Below are 21,579 nucleotides of genomic sequence, written 5' to 3'. Positions count from 1 at the left end.
TTAGCTCTTGTTCAGCTGACAGTCCACTGCGTTTCCTAACGCTTCACACGCCAAAGAGAGCTGCTCTCCGCTGCTGTCTGCTCAAACACCAAAACCAGTAAATACAGGGTGTATCAACAAGACTCATCCGATTTGAAAAAAAAAAAAAAAACTATACAGGGTGGTCCATTGATAGTGACCGGTCCAAATATCTCACGAAATAAGCATCGAACGAAAAAATTACAAAGAACGAAACTGGTCTAGCCTAAAGGGGGAAACCAGATGGCGCTATGGTTGGCCCGCTAGATGGCGCTGCCATAGGACAAACGGATATCGACTGCGTTTTTTATAGAATAGGAACCCCCATTTATTATTTCATATTCGTGTAGTACGTTAACAAATATGAATGTTTTAGTAGGATCCCCTTTTTCTTTTTGTAATAGATGGCGCTGTAATAGTCACAAACGTACATTACTTGGCTCGTGAACAACCCTGACCATTCGTATTCTGTATCGTTACTGTTGACGAGAAATGGTGTCTTTATGTTTATATAAGGAAAAGAATGGAATGGTTGAGTCCAAACAAAGTAGCAACTACTTGTCCAAAGATCCGCGCACATCCAGCAAGGAAAATGTTACGCATCTTGTGGAAGAGTGAAGATGAGGTGTACTACAAATTACTTCCCCGATGAATGACCGTTACCGCTGACATTTATTGGCGACAATTGAGACGTTTTTCAGACGCAATCTAAGAACAATGACCACAAAGATAGAGTGAAGTGATGCTATTCCTCGACAACGCCAGCCCGCATCCTGCTAGACTGACAAAGAACATTGTACAGAAGTTGGGTTGAAAAGTCATTCCATACCCATCTTATTCACCTGATCTTGCGCCCTCATATTTTCACCATTTTCTGTCGAACAACCTATAAGGAATTTTCTTTCCGGATGAAAATGCGCTCCGATGATGGCTCGACCACTTCTTTGCCTCTAAATTACATGATTTATACAGTCACAGAATCGAAAAGTTACCCTAGCGTTGGCAGACTGTTGGGAACAGTGAAGGAGAATATACTGCTGAAGGCCACAGTCTCTATTACGTGCACATGTTGTGTTGTGTTTACTAAACTAAGGAAAAACGCTACGAACTTATGCACCAACCTAATACGTGACTTAAATTTTTGTGTCACATGTGGCCCCACCCATTTTATTGCACCTATATCTAGAACTACATGACTACTATGCAGTTCACACTTATGTGCTTGACAGGGTTCATGAAACAGTCTTCTGACTGTTTCTCTACCGTACCACTCTAGGATAGCGGGCGGGGAAAATTGACACTTAAACCTTTCTATACGAGTCAGATTTCTCATATTTTTTGCGATGATCTTTTCTCCCTATGTAGTTTGGCGTCAATAAAGTACATTCTCATTAAGAGGAGGAGGTCGGTGGTTGAAAACGTCGCAACGAAATGTGTCTTTGTTTTAATGGTTGCTGCTCAACTCTCTCACTCTAACGCTCTCACCCACAAAACGAGCTCCGTTTCTTTGGAGTTTTCCGATATCTTCCGTCGATCCTATCCGACAAGAATGCCATCTGGCACAGCAGTACTCCAGCAGAAGACAGACAATTGCAGTGTAGGCACTCTCTTTAACAGAGCTGTTGTATCTTTAAGTGTCCTGTCAGTAAAATGCAGTCTTTGATTTGCCCTCCAAATAACATTACCTATGTGTTCGTCCCAATTTAAGCTGTTCCGAGTTGAAAACCTCTAGTTTTGTGCGATTTATCGTGTAACCCAAAATTTAATCGATTTCTTTTAGAACTCACGTGGATCACCTTACACTTTTCCTCAACTAGATTCAACTGTCACTTTTCGCACCATACGGCTATACGGCTATCGTGTCTATGCCATTTTTTAGTTGGTGTTGATCGTCTGATGACTAAACTAGACCGTAAATGACAGCATTACGTACAGAGCAGTCTAAGAGAGCTGTTCAGATTGTTTCGTAAATCGCTTATGTAGACCTGACCGTGGTAATACGAGTATTTAATTGTAGTTTTAATTTAAGGAGAAAGTTTATTCAGCCCCATAGCCAAACATGAGAAGATTGAGAGAGCCATTCAGATATAAACGACGTCTTACAATCCGAAATGTACTTTTAGTAAATTTAAATGACTGCTCGCTAGTGCGAAATAAGGATAGATTCTTACTCGTAACCCCTATGTAGCTAACATTATCGTAAGTTACTGTAACCAAACGATCACATAACGCTAACTCTGAGGTACGTAATGTGCGTTAACAACAGTGGGACTGAGTAACAAGAAAAAAGCTTCGGAAGAACAAAATATTCTTTCATCAGTTTGGAAGGAGTGCATAATTTTGTAATTGCAACATGGAATATCCTACTCAAAATAGCATACTCATATTGTTATTAGCCCACGAATCTTTTTGTGCAAAACGCACTGAGCTACAGTGATATGCACTCAGTAGTAATAGTAATATGTTCCGACGAAGAAGAAACGTACAAAGGTGTGTGAAATCTTATGGGACTTTACTTTTAAGGTCGTAAGTCCCTAAGCTTACACACTACTTAACCTAAATTAACCTAAGGACAAACACACACACCCACGCCCGAGGGAGGACTCGAATCTCCGCCGGGACAAGCCTCACAGTCCATGACTGCGGCGCCTTACACCGCTCGGCTAATCCCGCGCGGCAGCGAAGAACAAACAACGCAGATAAAACACTGTTTCACTTCAGACAGGAGATCAGAACAAACGTATATTTACAGTGTTGCCATAAATGACCGTATTATTTTCGTAGTCATGATCAATTTAACTTCGAAATTGTATTAACATACAGCAAAGCAATTATCATTGTAACCAAATTGTCCAAATATTTTATTACTATGGAAGATATTCACTCATGTTTTAACGCATGTCCTATCACCCTTTCCCTTCTTCTTTCTTTCCTAATCGGTTCTATGGAGAACTTACTCATTTCTTATGTTATTTGTACGAATATTTTCAATACCTCTCTATAGCACCACATCTCAAATGCTTCGATTCTCCTTTCTTCCGGTTTTGCCACCGTCCGTGACTCACTTACATACAATGTTGTGCTCCAAACAGACATTCTCATAAATTTCTTCCTTGTGATTGGACTGAAGATTTTCTATGACACAGTACACAGCATATCATTCTCAATGGACAAAAATCTTCAGACGGAAAAGTGACTTTCTGTATAATCCAATGAACTGTTATAGTTGCAACGATAGAAAATTGTAGCGATATGCAAGAAGACCCGTAGAGGATCAACGCCTGATGCAGGGAGTGAATGCAATACAAATGTGACGTATTGCACGTAAACAGGCAGAACGACACATTACTGTACGATTACACAGTTGCAGAACAATCACTGGAAGCAGTTACTTCCATAAAATACCTAGGAGTATTGGTAGAGTGAGCTTTCAAGTGGAACAAGCACATCAAACTATTCACAGGAGAGACAAATGCCAGAGATTGTAAGACTCTTCAGGAAATGTTGTCCATCAACATAGCAGGTGGCTTACAAAACCTTCATTCGACCAGTAGTTGAATATTGCTCGTCAGTATGGGATCTGTACCGGATGGAACTGGTAGACAGAGAAGTTTTTGTATGACCAATATTTTGGCAGAAGGTCTTTGCGACGACAGCCGTTTACTATTGTGAGAGAATAAAACCTCTACAGCCGTCCTTATGATTTTATTTATTTTGGTTCAAATGGCTCTGAGCACTATGGGACTCAACATCTAAGGTCATCAGTCCCCTAGAACTTAGAACTACTTAAACCTAACTAACCTAAGGACATCACACAACACCCAGTCATCACGAGGCAGAGAAAATCCCTGACCCCGCCGGGAATCGAACCCGGGCGTGGGAAGCGAGAACGCTACCGCACGACCACGAGCTGCGGACTATTTATTTTGTTGCAGCCAGTTTCGGTGCTTCAATACGCCATCTTCAGGCTGTAGTATCAACAGATGTGAGGACCGGGCGTGAGTCGCGCTTCGGTAGCTCAGATGGTAGAGCACTTGCCCGCGAGAGGCAAAGGTCCCGAGTTCGAGTCTCGGTCGGGCACACAGTTTTAATCTGCCAGGAAGTTTCATATCAGCGCACACTCCGCTGCAGAGTGAAAATCTCATTCTGGAAACATCACCCAGGCTGTGGCTAAGCCATGTCTCCGCAATATCCTTTCTTTCAGGAGTGCTAGTTCTGCAAGGTTCGCAGGAGAGCTTCTGTAAAGTTTGGAAGGTAGGAGACGAGATACTGGCAGAGGTAGAGCTGTGAGGACCGGGCGTAAGTCGTGCTTTGGTAGCTCAGATGGTAGAGCGTGCGGTTAAAGGCGTTTCAGTCTGGAACCGCGTGACCGCTACGGTCGCAGGTTCGAATCCTGCCTCGGGCATGGATGTGTGTGATGTCCTTAGGTTAGTTACGTTTAATTAGTTCTAAGTTCTAGGCGAATGATGACCTCAGAAGTTAAGTCGCATAGTGCTCAGAGCCATTTGAACCATTTTTGGTAGAGCACTTGCCCGCGAATGGCAAAGGTTCCGAGTTCGAGTCTCGATCGGGCACACAGTTTTAATCTGCCAGGAAGTTTCATATCAGCGCACACTCCGCTGCAGAGTGAAAATCTCATTCTGAAAACATCGCCCAGGGACCTTTGGGACTTTGGGTCTTTATTTACTTCATTTCCAACTCGTTAACTTGTTAACTTTTGCTATCCGTTTAATTCTTGTAGGCAGCTAATATTCAGTAAATTACCATCAGTCTGCATTGCCCCTGGAAATCACAGTTTAAAATCTGGTTTAAAAAACTCTATTTTGACATTATATATGCCATCCAAAACATTGCAGTGTTTCTAGATCAATTGGATGTTTGATATCTTCTTTCGTGGTTCCTAAACGTAGTTCTAACGATTATTTAATTATGTTCTGTGCAAAATTCTATGAGGCTGCACTCTTTTCATTCCTTCTCGGAGTCTATGTTCTCCGACTTTTTTCTCTTCCTTTTCCTGCTGCCTAATTCCAGTCTTGTACCACACTTTAGATTTTAGTCTCCCGTAAATAACGGAATAATTTCTTTTATCATATCATAAATTCTTTCAATCTCTTTCTTATCTGTGGAGTTGGTAAATATGTAAATGTGTACGAGGGTGTTGGGTGTAGGTTTTACGTATATCTTGGCTATGATAACATTAATGGAAATTTACGGGTAGGGTTAGCTGTTGTGACACTACTTCATTGATTGTTTCAATAACTAACACTTGAAGAGTGGTTAAACTACGTGATCTCAATGAAGCCAATTCTCAAATGGTTCTGAGCACTATTTGACTTAACATCTGAGGTCATCAGTCCACTAGAACGCAGAAATATTTAAACCTAACTAACTAAAGACATCACACGTATCCACGCCCGAGGCAGGATTCGAGCATGCGACCGTAGCGGTCACGCGGTTCCGGACTGAAGCGCCTAGAACCGCTCGGCCACACGGGCTGGCCAATTCTCAAATCAAATGGCTCTGAGCACTATGGGACTGAACTGCAGTGGTCATCAGTCCCCTAGAACTTAGAACTACTTAAACTTAACTAACCTAAGGACATCACACACATCCATGCCCGAGGCAGGATTCGAACCTGAGATCGTAGCGGTTGCGCGGTTCCAGACTGCAGCACCTAAAACCCCTCGTCCATTCAGGCCGGCGCCAATTCTCAGTATCAACTGTCATACATTATCAGTTATAAATGAAGGCCTACTGCATAAAAGGTGATGTGCTCATTTTGGTGAAATATATTTAAGTACTGAAAATTGCAGTACTAGGAGCCGTTATGAGAGTTGGTCGGTTGGTTGGTTGGTTGGCTGATTTGGAGGAGGGGACCAAAGTGCAAACTCGTCCGTCCCATCGGGTTAGGGAAGAATGGGGAATAAAGTCTGCTGTGACCTGTTAAAGGAACCATCCTGGCATTTGCCTGAAGCGTTTTAGAGAAATCACGGAAAACCTAAATCAGGTTGGCTAGACGCGGGTTTGAACTGTCGTCCTCTCGAATGCGCGTCCAGTATGCTAATCACTGCGCCTCCTGGCTCGGAGTTGTGAGAGTGTTCGCATTTATTTGTTCTGGAGTGATCAGTTTTTTTGATGTTGTCGTCTACATAGTGAGATAGGGAGCAACATGAATAATTAAATATGTGAAAGAATAATAAAAATATGTGAAAGAATATTTCACAAAGGGAAAAAAATGTTGTGATTTCACCCAAAATTTTCTTCGTCTCGTTCATGGTACTCTTAATTAAATGTATTGCACATTTCAGTGGGTCTCGTCAACCATACCTCCCGTCCGTCCATACCCGTCATTTGCTGTCACTAGACTCTGGCGCTTCCAGATGGGAAAGCCAATTCCGCGTATCGCCGCGGAAAACGCTTACCGCTGCCGCTGCCGCTGCCGCGCGCCGCGCTGCCTCTCTCCAGTGGGATAGTGGGAGCCGGCCTTTGCGCGAATTGCGGTTCTGGCGCGAGGCGAACTGCCGGCGCACAATTAGGTGAGCGCGCACCAGACCGGGACGGAAGGCGGCGCGCGGCTCCGTTTCAGGTGGGGCCGCCACGCCGTCCGACGGCCCGCAGCGGTAATTAACCGCCAAGTCGGGCTGCAACTCTGGCCGTGCCGAATTTAGGATGACACCAGACGCCGCCCCAACTAGTACCCTCGAAGACAGAAAATTACAAGGGCGAGGACGGAATTTTAAGAATTAGCGTTCCCTAATTTTATTGCTGCATACCTTTCTTTCAACTGTCTTTGTTCGGCGTAGTGGAAATAAAAGCACTACGGAAAACCCTTGATCAGCTATCTGACTGTCTATTGTAATTTACAATATTTCGTGCGTCACTATTGTGTAATTTACAATATTTCGTGCATCACTATTGGTATTACTAAATGGAGAAAACGGTCACTCTGTCGCCCACCGTCTAATGGCTTCCAGAAGCAGCAAAAATTTTAGATTCCGTAATTTACGTAATTATTCACCGACTGCAGAAATTTAAAATGGAGTTACAATCGACTTGTTGTGTATATAGTTCCGCGTAGTCAGCGCGTACACAACTTTCCCACTAGAGCGCGCCCCGCTAAGCACAACAGCGCAGGCAAAGCGCTCGTCCGTCTCTGCACTACGAAATGGCGCTGCCATAGTGACAGACCAAATTCTGCTTCCGCCGATCCGCGTATTAATATGTAACGCAGCCACTGAGATTGCTGCCAACGTAGAACATTTTCTCCTCGCGGATCACACTCGCGCAGTGATACATGAACGCGCGAGGTATTATAACGAGTGTACAGACGTCCTATTTGTCAGTCTGCATGTGTCTGCACCAGTCTGTACCAGTCTGCATTAGTCTGTACCAGTCTATAGTTTCAGTCAAGTTTCAGTCTGCGCCTAGTAAGATTACCATATTCCTGTACATAGCCATGAAGATAAATGTATAGACACTTTTGTCAAGTATCAGAGATATATGTGAGAATAAGATTAACGTACCAATACCAAAGGAACTTCAGATTGTCAATTGTAAATAGCATCCGGAACCAAGTTACGTAATGTCTATGATTTTTATTATTTTAATAAATGTGTGTGAAAATTAATCAAGTTCTGTTTAAAGTTGGTCACCGTCAATCTGCTACTCTAAGCGTGCAAGTGGCATTTCTATCGTCTGACCTAACGGCAGAAGATAAACACGGCACAACAAGACCACGAGACATATTGCTGACACTCGCCTACTTCGTTAGAGCGACAAGTCAAATAACCGGATGGTGTGTGTACTGAAGGTCTTACAGTATGCACACCATACTACTAATTAAGAATTATAATATTATGTGAAAGTTTCAATTAAATAAGTGAAATATTAAGGTCTGAAACTTTAGACAGCCTAAGCCACAGTGCTAAAATTAGCAGCACTATATTCATCCAATATTTGAGGGTGTGAGCAGTTAACATCTTCCATGATATTTTACACTTAATTTCAAAACTTTTTGAAGCTTTTTCTCGATGACACCCCCTCACAAAATAATTAAAGGGTAAACGTTTCTCTCTTAAAACATATTCGCTGCTCATGCAGTAAAATTTCTGCATCAGGTATGAGATTTCAATTTATTACTTCTTTACTACTATCTCAGTTCACATCAAATCTCGCTGACATTATTTGCCTATATTGTAAGTAGGCTGTTTAGGATTTCTATTTTGGTAACGCCACATAGCGCTCTGTATGAAAATCACTGACTGTGCTGTGTGCAGTCAGTAGCTGGCTGTCATTGTTGGAATATTCGCTAGTGTAGTGTTGGGCAGTTGGATGTGAACAGCAGGTAGCGTTGAGCAGTTGGAGGTGAACCGCCAGCAGCGGTGGATGTGGAGAGAGAGAAATACTAGAGTTTTGAGAGGTTGCTATAAGCGGAAGCGGACGATCTGGACGTGTGTCCGTCAGAAAAAGGATGTGTATATATATATATATATATATATATATATATATATATATATGATGAATTTTGAACACTAGTAAGGAAAATACATTGTTTGTTCACTATCAAAATCTTTGATTTGCTAACTATGCCTATCAGTAGTTAGTGCCTTCAGTAGTTAGAATCTCTTGATTAGCTGTCAGTAACGGCGCTCGCTGTATTTCAGTAGTTCGAGTAACGAAGATTTTTGTGAGGTAAGTGATTCATGAAAGGCATAGGTTATTGTTAGTCAGGGCCATCCTTTCGTAGGGATTTTTGAAAGTCAGACTGCGTTGCGCTAAAAATATTGTGTGACATTTTACTGATGATCAGAATAACTAAAGAGATAACTGTTTGAGTACGTTTAGTTTTGCTCAGCTGTTTGAAAATGAAATAACGTAGAAGTTTACCAGCACAGTCATTCAAAATTTTTCTAGGGGGACGTTACAATATCACTGAACATAATTGCAAAATTATATCATTATGTGACACATAGTTTAAGAGATAAGGCGTCATAAGCATTGAGACGCTTGAAAAACTTCAGCTTAACATGATGCGCAAATCACCCAGTCTATACATGAAAATTCGATTTCTCTTAGAATCGGGAATTGTGTAAGAGGGTGCCGAGGGATGTCACTGGTTGATACCGAAAGCCGACATGTACAGCACGGCTCCACGGCTGAACCGTTTACGGGACAATTGCGAAGTTTTAAACATTGTTCTAATTACTACAAATGCATTTGAAATGTAAGTGTTTGGATTGGGTCTTCGTCTCATTGGGTTGAGGTCCAGCACTTTAACAGGAAATACAGTATTGTCCCAGCGTGTTACATGTTCGAAATTTGTATACACACGTACTTGTTAAAAGTGGTCCTACAAATATCGTTCTCACACTTCGATGCAGTACTGTACTTCACTCTGCAGTTAGCCCCAGACTCTTTCGAACATCCCAAACCATCTTATAAATCTTGACATAACCGTTCAGTTTAAATACTCTAGAAAAAACAAGTTAATTTCAGCTGCAAGTTTGCTGGTGGATAAAAATGTTTTACTACATAGAGAACGTTGACTTTAACATTATGTTGGTTTTCGCTATGTAGTCAGGACGCAGTTTACATTGTTCAGTTTTGCTGTCACTGCAAGAAATTGCGCGTACCCCTGAACATTAGAAAGCTGCAAGTAATGCTGCAATTTCTGAAGGTATATCTGGTATAATAATATGTTGAACATTACATAATTCGTAGTTACAGTTATTTACGAAACGAAGTGACTGATGGATCGCAAGAATGCAGCAGTTTCCTGGAATGAAATATACGTAGGGCAGTGTACAGTAGAACGTTCAGACAGAACGGTCACTGAATGTCAGACACTGGTCTCGTCTAAATAATATCGCACATTTAGTTTATATTTAAGCAAATGAGAGATGGTTTATTGTATTTATGACAAGAAATTAGCCATACTACATCCGCACTCTTTACACAGAAGCCCTTCGGAAACGTAACAGTCTTTCACCGAATAAATGCAGCATTTTATCCAACCCGTTCCTTAGTGTTACCTTTATAAACACTCTAACATTCTGCGTGGTGTCTGTTTGTTCTATATCGTGTCTCCCTACCACTTTCGCGCAACGACGCTCTGAGCGTGTTTTTTAGGGAATTGACTAGTTTGAACCTGGGACCTGTTGCTGGTAAGGAGACGCCAGACCACACATGACATGTAGAGTTCAGAAGAGTTCAGTGAGACTAGCGATAATATAACCAAATACTTAATGATTTCAGCGTCAGCTCCATTGCACTCCCTGTAAAAGAATCTTAATACTAACTAAATTTAGTGGAAGGGGTTCAAGGCTTTCCTATTTTTAATTAGCTGGTAAAATAACGTCGAAAAAGCAGTTAAGTTTACCGTTGGAAATTTTATTCTACTCACAAAATATTGTTTATAAATTGCACTATTGATAAAAGGAAATGTTTTAGTACAGGATGATAAAAACCAACTGCGTTCAACAAAAATGTGAACGAATATTCCCTGAGTGGGTTTCCAAGTTCTACAATGGATCGAAGGATGACCTATGCCATATCACATCTATAATCTAGGTTTAAATTAAGTTTCACGAGAGAGAAAACTATCAAAATGGTCTACATTGACTCTCAATTATCTCTAATTACTTATTTAACTTGTCGTAAATAACAGTGGTTGTTGTGGCTTCTCAATAACTATATAACAGAAAAATCATCGAGTTTCAGATTTTTACTTCAAGTGGCAAATGTGAACACCATGAGCTTTAATTGACGATCGACACTAGTATTACGCAAAAAGGGGGTGTAACAGATGAGACTTCTGCAGTTCTGAGTGACGCTTTATACGCTGTTATGCGGCATTCCGTGCGTTCATTACCTTGTCGGTGTTCGTCAGGGGGCAGCGGGCAGCACAGCTCCGCTCACCTCGCCGTCTCGGAAGCAACTCTTTCCTAACTTCTCCTTACTACAATTTACTGAAGTTGGTTTAAAAAAACTATCTGGCTGTGTTTTCATCTGACCAATCAGGGTCTCAATGTTAACCTTAAGCTCCGCCTGCAAAAATTCTGTCCATCCAATGAGAAACGTTATACTTTTCGTTGTGGGACAATGTTTTTAAAGTTTGCAGCGTAACAGAGACGCGAAAAAGTCTCACGCTAAAACTTGCAGCTGGCGTGGTCCTTTTAGTGTTATCGTAAGATCTATACTGTTCTTCTGGAGGGCTCTATCTTTTAACATGGGCTGGGGGGTGGTCCTAGCGTAACAGAGACACGAAAAAGTCTCACGCTAAAACTTGCGGTTGGGGTGGCCCTTTTTGTGTTATCGTAAGATCTATACTGTTCTTCTGGAGGGCTCTAGCTTTTAACATGGGCTGGGGGGTGGTCCTAGCGGTTAGCTGTAGACGTGGGTGTCCGTCCCTTATCGTAGGACCTTCCATTTTACACGGTTCTGCTCTCGGCTTCTGTTCTCGTTTCTCCCCTCGGAACTGCGTCTGTCTCTTGGTGGGAAGGTATGACATGCATTCAGGCATTCTTGTGTTAGTCTGTGGTATTCCATTTGCTCACTCGTTACTCGTATTACTTTGGTTAATTTAATGTCACGATTTATTCTGAGCTATGTGACATACTACTGGATTTGCTTATCATGTCAGGGACTGGATTTGCTTATCATGTCAGGGTTTTAATGGAAGGTGTTGGATTTGCCTGACACCTTACAACACTACAACTCGACCTCCGACAGCCTGAAACTTTTTCCACATCATTAATTGATTCGTAGTCTACTCTATGTCGTGTTATAACACATGTGAGACTGGTTTTGACCTATCGTCCAACCACAGCTGCGCGAGGACGCTTTGTGAGTGTTGTAGGAATTTGGTGTTGAACCAACGGACTGCAAGGCAGGAGCATACCATCTCACTCATGCAGAGTTCAGGAGAGTGCACCAGTACGGACAATGATATAATCAGACAATGATCTCAACGTCGGTTCCACTACACTCCCTGTAAAGGAAACGTTATCACTAACAGAAATTTATGTACGAGTTAAGCGTAACTAAATGTTAGCAAAAAATGAAAATATTAGATTTTCGTTGTTAAAGTTTATTTCTGCTCTAAGTATGACTTCATGGCATAGCAATGTTAGCAAAAATGGTAAAATATTGATACTTGGAGTACAAAACTGTGAAGGGAAATCCCTAACTATTATAAGGTTCTTTAATGGTAAGATGATTGATGACTGTGTCTCAAAAATGGTTCAAATGGCTCTGAGCGCTATGGGGCTTAACAGCTGAGGTCCTCAGTCCCCCAGAGCTTAGAACTACTTAAACCTAACTAACCTAAGGACATCACACACATCCATGCCCGAGGCAGGATTCGAACCTGCGACCGTAGCGGTTGCGCGATTCCAGACTGTAGCGCCTAGAACAGCTCGGCCAATCCAGCCGGCAATGACTTTGTCTGGGGGTCGATATAAATACAAACCAATTAAATACAGTTGGAGCCAGAGATATCAATTACGCTAAAATGCACAATGAAAGTACTCAAAATCGAATGAGGATCGGTACAGAGCAATCAAAAGGAAGTACACATTTAAGACAATTCATAACTCTACAACGGCAGATCAATCCTTTCCGTTAGGTCGGAAATCTCGACTGTCTTCTTCAATAATGCCCAACATTCGTTAATATGTTTAACAACAGGTCATGGTCGAATGTACCAAAATTAGGGAGGACGGAGACGACCGCTGTTCTGAGTGTCAATTTAACATCACTTGCTAGCGTAGCGCGAGCGCGTCTGGTTACCTGGTGTCAGCGGCGGCAGTGGCGGCTGTCGGCGTAAGCTGTGAACCTGAGAATATATTCTAAATCTCTCCCGGTTGTTAAACACCAGTCTGATACATTTCCTAAGTCTTTGGTGAAGGCGAGACTCCTATTTATTCCCTAGCTAAGTTAATTGGCATGGCACATGCTATTTGACTGAAAATGCGCGAATGTCGTTGCCCTCAAATCGGTCGCAAGTGTTAACTGTCAGTGCTCGGTTAGATTCTCCGTACTAGGACTCTTTGCAGTTTAACTCCTTACGAGTTCAGACGAATCTGTGAACAAGTGTTCACAAAATGACTCTCGCAGTCGTCTCAGCCTGGAGCGAGTTGCCTTGCTCAAACACTCGACGATGTTCTGCAAGAGAAGAAGCCAATTATTCTCTCTGCAAATAGCCTATATCGAAGCTGGTGGCCACGTGTTTTTTTTTTTTTTTTTTTTTTTTGTGTCCAATCAGGGCATTCGTACTTGCTAAACTCCACCCACTAGAATTTTTGTAGCCTATCTAAGGCGTCGTTTCTTTTGCAGAGTTTAACTTCTGCTGCGTAATACTGAGATAAATAGCTTTTTCTTTCAAGAGAGGTTTGATGCAGGTGGGTACAGTGAGTCACCATTTCTTGACTTGTATTCTCCAGACGTTTTTCTGCAGTATCCGGCCGTGTTCCTGTAGAAAGGCTTTCCGAAGGGTCGTCGTTAAAAGTAGGAACAAGGGCTGCCTTTGCCAGCGGCCTAAGCGGTGGCTGCAGCGTCTCATTGTGTCCGTTAGGTATCTCATGGCGAGGGCACCAGCTGCGCGAGATAGTGAGCCTTCATAAAGTTCTCCTTTCCCTCAGAACGGCGTTTCGTTCTCGGAACAGGGAAATTACTAACATGCAATTACTAGTTTGAGTGTTAGGGATTGATATTCACTAAATGTCAATTTGTTTATACACTTTGCTTTGCCTATCAATAAAATTTGTACATTTTCACATAATTATGTTGTGTGACATATGGAGTTAACCGGAATTGTTTCAGGAATTTAATATAAGGTGTGTTATTAGTTTGACATCTTAGGATCATTTATGTTTCTCAGTCATCGTACCGTTAAGTAGTACACCAAACGCTATTGCTTGTCTCTCTCCACTCAGCTGCCTCCGTTTCACTGTTTCTCTGATTTTGCATACTTTGGCCATGGTTCTTATACAGCAGGAAGTGAACATGCATGGTTTTTCATATATAAGTTTACGTAAGTGATGGAACATAATTAACCAAACGAAATCCCGTTACACCACTATGTCTCTGTACTAGTTTTAGTCAGTCTCTTACATGATGTGATGTGCGTCGTCTTTGACTAACAAACTTGTATTACTGTGAAAAGGCTACAGCCAAAGCTCTTTTCACAGTACCTGGTGAGCAGTCAGTACCAACCAGCCGTGGTGTGACCCTCTGCGAACGGCGTCATGAGGTGTGTATGGGGGTGTGGGGTCAGCGCACCGCTCTCGCAGCACTTGCCAGCTTCCCTGACCTTGGAGCTGCTAACTATTTCCCACTCACGTAGCTGGCTCTGAGCACTATGGGACTCAACTGCTGAGGTCATTAGTCCCCTAGGACTTAGAACTAGTTAAACCTAACACAAACATCCATGCCCGAGGCACGATTCGAACCTGCGACCGTAGCGGTCTTGCGGTTCCAGACTGCAGCGCCTTTAACCGCACGGCCACTTGGGCCGGCACTCACGTAGCTCCTCAGTTCGAAACACGAGGCTGAGTGAACACCATTCCAGTCTACACATTTACGAAAAAACTCTGGCAGTACTGGGAATACATCTCGGGCCTTCATTACAGTAGTCAGGCACGCTGACCACTGACCATTAACATTAGTGTCCTGCCAAGCAAATTTTTCAGTTACAAAAATGGACAAGATAACCAGCGGAAGTCTTCAGATTCCACACTTGCCTACAACCCACTCTCTACGAAATGTCTCTAGAACAAAAACCAGTCTCGCTAAAATCTTCTGTTGAACCAAGACAAATTGTCACTACTGTATGGTTATAAGTTATACAGACTGCTTTTAACTTTTCCCATGTTACACAGCACAAGCTCAAGATACTTATTATACTCTTTGTATTCCCGCGTCCGGCTATCCTGATTTAGGTTTTCCGTGATTTGCCTAAATCGCTCCAGGCAAATGCCGGGATGGTTCCTCTGAAAGGGCACGGCCGACTTCCTTCCCCATCCTTCCCTAATCCGATGAGACCGATGACCACGCTGTCTGATCTCCTTCCCCAAAACCAACCAACCAACTCTTTGTATTCAAATTGTAGTCGCTACTAGCAACCAGAAGAGTCCCCCTCCACCTGGAGCACAATGTCTGTTAAGAAACGTAGCTGTATACCGTCTGATAGTACAATATCTCTTAGACAAATCCTTTGGTACGAGCACAGACTTTTGGTAACCATTTGTCTTTCACTTTGCACACGTTTTCCCTGCTGCCTATTAATTGCATTTTTAAGGAACTTACATTGCTGTATTCCCTTCTTTTTTTCTTGAACAGTTTCACATTTGTTTCCTGTCAACAGGACGTAAAAGAGTAAAACCAAATGCTCGACCCACACCTAGGTGGCGCCTAGTTTTTCAAAGCGACAGCAAGTGTCGTCTGGTAGTTAACAGAGAAGGATTTTGAACAGTTGCCCTAGACACTCTTGTTCTGGAGGTATTGGTAACGTTGACAATATAAAAAAATGATATTCTGCAACACTGCAACGGGCATATATGACCAGTTAAAAAATACTAACGGCACGTTCAAAGATAAAATGCAGAACAAGGTAAGAGCAGGACCAGATTGAAGGACACGAGTTGTGTGTTGCGAAAAACCATTGGGTTTCATTTTCCCTTTCGAACTGGTTTAATGACAGCTACGATCTTCAATAAGCTGACTTTTAAAACTCTACCTCTACTATCACACACTGAGGTGACAAAAGTCATGCGAAACCTCCTAATATTGTATCGGACTTACTTTTGCCAGGCTAGTGCAAGAATTCGACGTCGTACGGATTCAACAAGTCGCAGGAAGTCCTCTGCACTTACTTTACTTTACTCTTTCGAGTCCGGAAACCAGATCACAATCCTTCAGCCCAGTACAGCATCACGTCCAAGGCTTCTTTCTCGTCCAGCCACAAAGGGCACTGGGCAGGCGAGCAGCGCCACAGTCGCACTTATCATCCGTGGTTCCAGGAGTCCACCTAATCATATTTGTCTTCACTAGGGCCACCTCTGTCCTTATTTGGTTCAATGTCCTCAGTGTCGTACAGTTTGTGCAGAATCCGCCGGGCATTTCCTGTGCAGGTGGGTAATCAGCTGGTGGTTCTTCTATTACCATGGCTAAGAACCATTTACAGGATTTCAATCGCCCTGGTTTACAATTACTGCCAAAAATGGAATGCCGATCGTCAATAATTCGTTTGAGCCTCTCTGTGAATTCATGTGATGTTCTCCGAGAGTTGGGATCCACAAACGCAGCAGTTCTATATAGTTTTGATAGGGAAGTAGGTTTCATGCATCCCGTTGTTAATTGACATGCTTCATTAAGACTTGTGTCGACCGTCTTTGTATGGATTGATCTGCACCATACTGGGCAGGCATATTCGACTGTAGAGAAGCATAAGGCTTGTGCGGTGGTTCTTAATATGGAAAGTTTAGCACCCCATTTCCTGTTAGGTAGTTTCCACAGTATATTATTTCTGGAAGTTACCATTTGTCGCGTCTTTTCGCAATGGTACATGTATGTCAGAGATCTATCGAGCATGACGCCCAGGTAAGTTGGTTTGTCGGTTTGCTCCAGTATAGTATTATTCCCAGAGACGTTAAGTTTACGGATAGCTTGCCATGATCGAAGGTGAGAGACGCTGATTTGTGTTTTGACGGGTTTGGCTTAAGAAAGTTGTTTTTGTAATACTATGACATTTCTGTAAGAGCTTTCTCCAGCTCCTGTTCTATATCCTCAAAGGTCCTCCCCTGTGCTGTAAGTGCCATGTCATCCGCATACAGAAAATGTTTTGTATACTTAGGCATCGGTTGGTCGTTGGTGTACAGATTAAATTCGGAGGCCAGCAAAACGCTTCCTTGGGTCAGACCATTTTCATGATTTCTCCATCTGCTCCTTTTCCCATTGAGGACAACATAAAATTGTCTATTTTGTAATAGAGACTCGATAATCTTAACAAACTGATAGTTCACTATAGAGCTTCTGGAGCAGCAGCCTGTGGTTCATTGTATCACATGCAGAGCTAAGGTCGACCAGGGCTAGCCCTGTTATTTTTTATTTTCGTATCCTTCCTCTACGTGTTCTTTTAAGCACAGAATTTGACTAGTACATCATTTTCCAGATCGAAAACCATCTTGTTGAGGAATAAGTTTCATCCCAATAGAGTCTGTCATACGATTTAAAATAAGTCTCTCATACAGTTTGTAAAGATGACACAGGAAAGATATTGGGCGATAGTTCTTTGGTGAATCAGGTGCCTTCCCGGGTTTCAAGAGTGACACTATCCTTGCCTTATTCCACATCTTGGGGATCTTACGTGTTTCGCGACATTGATTGGGAAGTAGCAGGATTCAGTTCTTCGTGCCCGGTCCAAAGTGTTTGATCTGCTCCGTGCACATGCCATCCGCCCCAGCTGCTTTGCCGCTTTTCATATTGCTGACACCATAATTGAATTCCTTCATTGTCAAGGGTGTTAAAAACCTATTAGTTTCTGATTCTAAAGACCTGTTAATTTTTACTTTCTGTTGTTTTGTATTAGTCTTTCCATTCCGGACCAGTAGATGAGCAACTTGATTAGGTGTTACCCCAGCAGACTGTTTGCGACCATTTGGTAGCTGATCAGGAAAAACTGCTTTTCTACCTTTTGCCGTTCCTATTGCTCTTCTGATTTTATATCTTGTGATGGCAGGACCCGATAGACCCTCGTCATCTTTATTTTCTATTTCTGGTCTTTCATCTGCAAAAAGGTTGTTTATATAGTTTTTCCAGATAGTTTTCTTTTGCTGATCGTCCTGTGCTATTTCTCCTCGGTAATTTTCTATATCTGAGAAGATTTTCTTACAATATATACCAGCCTTTCCTTTATCTTCTTATGTAAGCTAAAGTCGTCAATTATTTGTTGCAATCGTTCCAATTCTCTACATTAAGGACTCAGCAAGTTATTTTTTGGAGCTCTTATCTCCTGGTTTATGACTTTCTGCATGTCCCTGTATTTTTCCTGGTTTCTTTCGTTTTCATATTTTCTTTTTTTTTTCAAATAATGTCAAAATTTCGTGTTTCATCCAATTTTTCTTTAATGTTTTCTGATTGTAACCTATTTCACTTTCTGCAACATCTGTCAATATTTTCTGCATTTCCTCACATACGCTGTTTGTATCTGTCACTTCTTCTAGTTATGGTTTGACTGAATCTGTAATTCCTTCCCTGATTTTTCTGGTTACCCTGTTTTCGATATCTTCATCTTTAAGGCGATCGTATTTTATTTTCCGCTGTTGTGTATGTTCTTGGACATTTGTAATTTTTATTTTTAGTTCTGCTACAAGCAGGACGTGGTCTGAGGGAACGTCAGCTCCCGGACAGGTGCATGCCCTCGTTATCTAGGATCCAAAGGGCTTGTTTATCACAATGTAATGTATTTGATTCCGTAATACCCCGAAATTGCAAACACCAGAGAACACGTACTACAGATGAGACGTTCCTTAACATTTGTTATATTAAAATAAACGACATTTCACAAATGTTGTCATTCTCATTAGTATCTGAAGAAACAAATACCCGTAACTCTATATCACAAATCGTTCACTAATCCTTACTCAGAACTCAGGCCGCGCGGGGTTGCCGCGCGGTCTTGGGCCTCTTGTCACGGTCCGCACGGCTCCACTCGTCGGAGGTTCGAGTCCTCCTTCGGGCATGGGTGGGTGTGTGTGTTGTCCATAGCGTAAGTTAGTTTAAGTTAGATTAAGTAGTGTGTAAGCTTAGGGACCGATGACCTCAGCAGTTTGGTCCCATAAGATCTTACCACAAATTTCCAAAACTTCAGAACTAAATTTTTCGTAAATAAGCTATTCTGCAAGAATATTTGGACTCACAGAGCACTATTAAAATTTGTTCTTTTTCTTTAAAAGTATATTCAACTCTCTGCTAACCATTCTTTGAGTTGTTTGGCATAAACTGGTCACTAAACCAAATAGTTAGATAAATAGCGAGTAAGCACTATATGAAAACCTCTAAATCACTGTAACTGTATGCAATAATGCACATGAATCTATGTGCAGGTCTAAAGTCAACTGTCACCCTTGAGGAGGCCTTATATAATTAAGATATTCATGAGCAGGTAGTTCTACACATATTTCAACTTTAATGACATTTTGTTCTGTATTTCGATTCAAACCCAGCATCTGTAGCCAATGACAAATAAGGAAATCTTTGTTACTAAGTTAGAGTAATGCAGCACTGACCACCATTGCTGGAATTTTTGGATAGTATCAGCAAGTCTGATCTTGAAAATACATGGCCAAAAAATTACACCATTTTAACGGCTATTGCCCCTGTTAACTAACAACGAAACATATTAAAAATGGTTTCATTCACAAACAACAAATCGTGCGTGTGAAAATACGCGATCAATTTTTATGCTATGTGGGGTTTAGAAACCAGCTCCCAATCAGATTGGTAACTAAGAAAAATAAAACTTCAGCTAGCGAATTATTTTCACTAGTGACATGATGTAATGAGACGAAAACTGTTTGTCATTCCAGTATCCGAAGCCTGCTCACATCCCCGTTGTCTTTTTGTTACGGGTATCGTAGAGGAAAGTTCTGTGCCTGACTGGGAGTCGAAACGGGCAACTATCGTAATTCTCTACAACGCATCAAGAGACATTAAAAATCAACTTTCCCCAGTAGTGAAATGAAAGTCACTGCTCGGGGACTATGTGTTGCAATTAGTTAAAAAAAACGTGTTCAATACAGTGCTTCTCGAATTCTTTTGTCTGTGTCACAAGGCTAGACTGGTACTAAAGCGATTTGAGCAAGAAAATGGTGAAATCACGTTGATGTTTGGGACAATAACACTCCTGGCACGCTAATCGCGTCCAAAAACCACCGGCTTGTAATTTTTGGGAATTGCGTTGCCTATGCGTTGAAGCCTGGCCTCACATTCCAACGGAAAGAGTTTTAAGGCTAGCAATTTTTTGTTGATAAATGAGGAAGCGAAACTGGATACAAAGCCCTATAGAAGTTTGGATATCTCGTTTTAGTCTGAGCTCCACTGAGCCAAAGATGTAATCACACGAACGACCAGAGCAAATTAGGTTTCACGTGAACAGTACTTGAGTAATCTGTTGATTGCAATGAAGGAATGGTTCGGACCACTGACATACCTATACCTTTGACATGGGGGTGTCGAACATTGCTCCTGAGACAGGTGAAGTGGATTTGGTCCATAATTTCGTTCACGCTATGAAAAGGCTTTCATGCTAATCCCAATAAAATCAATCAACTAGAAATTAAATTTCCCCCAAACATGCTACAATTCATATCACACGCAAGTAAAGCTGCAAGTAAACGCTAATTAATCAATGTATATTTAAATATTACACATATAATGTACGTATTAAGGTACGCGTTTGACCCCATGGTGGGGTGGTAGTGTGCCTCAATCATACAGATAGCAGTACCGTACCTGTAATCACAACGGAGAGGTATTTCTTCAGAGGCCAGACAAACGTGTGCTTCCCGATGAGATTTTTCAGTAGCTGCAGGGAAAGCAGTCTAGATGACCTAACTGATCTGACCGTGTAACATCAGCGAACATGCTCTTACTGTGCTAGTACTGCGAACGGCTAAGCAAGGGGAAACTGATGTCATAATTTTTCCCGAGGGCATGCATATGTACTGCGCGGTTAACTGATGATGGCATCCTATTCGCAAACCAATCCACCTTTAGGATCTTCAGTAGGGTTGTACTCAGGAGGATGTCGTTATCAGGAGAAAGAAAACTGGCGGAGCGTGGAACGTAGATGGACTGTCACATGCTTTAGTCGTGAAGGTAGGTTAGAAAATTCAAAACGGGAGATGCATAGATTTAATTTAGATATAGAGGGATTTAGCGAAATTCGGTGACAGAAGGTCAGTAGCAACATACTGTAGTCAAATGAATACAAGGTTATGAATACAGGATCAAATAGGAGTAATGCAGGAGTAGGCCAAATATTGAATAAGAAAACAGGACTTTGGGTAATCTACTATGAACAGCATGAAGGCATTATTGTAGCCACGACAGACAGGTGATCAAGAAACTAAAGAAATATATGATAATAGAAATTATTCTGATAGTTAAGTGCGACGAAAATTTAATTGTCGTGGGGGACTGGAGTTCCATAGTAGGAAAATGGAGAGAAGGAAAAATAGTAGAAGAAATCTTCTGGTAGAAGTTTACACAGAACATAATTTAATCATCGGTAGCATTTGGTTTAGGAAACTTGAAAGAAGGTTGTGTACGTGGAAGAGACCTGGAGACACCGGCAGTTATGAGATTTATTATTTAATCGTATGTAAGAGACTTAGGAATCAGATTTTAAACTATAAGACATTTACAGGGGACTCTGACGATAATTTTAAGATTAAAGCTGAAGAAGTTGTTAAAAGGTAGGAATTTAAGGAGATAAGACCTGGATAATTTAAAATAAGAAGAGGTTTTTGAGAGTTTCAGAGGTAGCATTAGACAGCGATT

General features: G+C 41.7%; 1 protein-coding gene and 1 non-coding gene across 2 annotated transcripts in view; both read left to right on the top strand.

Annotated features, from left to right (window-relative positions):
* Window positions 1-21,579, top strand: part of LOC124622317 (cardioacceleratory peptide receptor-like) — a 364,747-nt gene that overhangs the window by 174,549 nt on the left and 168,619 nt on the right. The gene's annotated exons all lie outside the window — the stretch shown is intronic.
* Window positions 4,327-4,423, top strand: Trnaf-aaa. The gene is given in 2 exon segments: window positions 4,327-4,363; window positions 4,379-4,423. It is a non-coding gene; the product is annotated as a tRNA-Phe (tRNA).

This window comes from Schistocerca americana, chromosome 7, assembly GCF_021461395.2.
Source record: "Schistocerca americana isolate TAMUIC-IGC-003095 chromosome 7, iqSchAmer2.1, whole genome shotgun sequence".
Taxonomy (NCBI): domain Eukaryota; kingdom Metazoa; phylum Arthropoda; class Insecta; order Orthoptera; family Acrididae; genus Schistocerca; species Schistocerca americana.
This window is presented reverse-complemented; position numbering and strand designations above follow the sequence as displayed.